Consider the following 942-nt stretch of genomic DNA (forward strand, 5'->3'; position numbering starts at 1 on the left):
TATGGCAAAGAAATCACTTTAAACTTACTAAAATAGTACTCGTAATGCGTTACCTCTAACCCTAAGTATAGAAGCAGAAGTTTTGTGTAAAATTAATTTTAACGATATCTTCAAACACTTTGCAATTGCAAAAACAAAAAAAAAGAGGAGAAAACTTTTCAAATATAAATAAAGTGGAAGCGTACAATAAAAAACATTATTTTCCATCTTACTCTGAATTTTGTTTCATTTTGAAAAATAAAAATTTGTTTTATGGCTTATCATTGTTTACATTTTGAATTATTTTTGTTTACATTTTGAACCATTTACATATGCCTGAGGGCACCAAAATCTTTTAAGTGCTTAGGGCTTCTATAGATCTTAATCCAGCTCTGATTTGAATCCAAGTTTTCAAATAACTTGGACTCATTATTTACATGTCGAATGTAAATAATGCACATAATTCCTCATCTCTTAAATATAGAACTGTATTAACTTGGACTCAATATTTCAGTTTAGAATTGTTATTCTGCACATAAAAGTTAGGATGAAGAAATAGTATTTTCCACTGTAGTTATTTATATTCACTTCTGTATAGTTACTCTATTCATGAAAGGTCTCCATAAAGGCATTTGTTTTTCATATGTTGCTGCCATTTGTAGCATCCTTGTGTAGCATCCATTTATCCGGTTTAATAATTTCTTGTCAGTGTCCATGTTTCATTGCCATATGATGTCACTGTTTCAACAGCAGCAATGAATAAGCTTGATTTTGATTTGCCTGGGCAATTTGGAGTTCCAGTCTAAAGAGGTATCTTAAAGATCAAAATCTAGATATGATGGAGCAAAACAGACATCATACTCAGAAAGAGCATCCGAAAATTAACTAAAACTCAGCCTAATTATCTCTGACAAAAGAAACTTATTTTGATTTTGGCATGCAGCACAATTATTAATAAATACA

The sequence above is a fragment of the Octopus bimaculoides genome, chromosome 28 (genome assembly GCF_001194135.2).
Source record: "Octopus bimaculoides isolate UCB-OBI-ISO-001 chromosome 28, ASM119413v2, whole genome shotgun sequence".
In the NCBI taxonomy this organism is placed as follows: domain Eukaryota; kingdom Metazoa; phylum Mollusca; class Cephalopoda; order Octopoda; family Octopodidae; genus Octopus; species Octopus bimaculoides.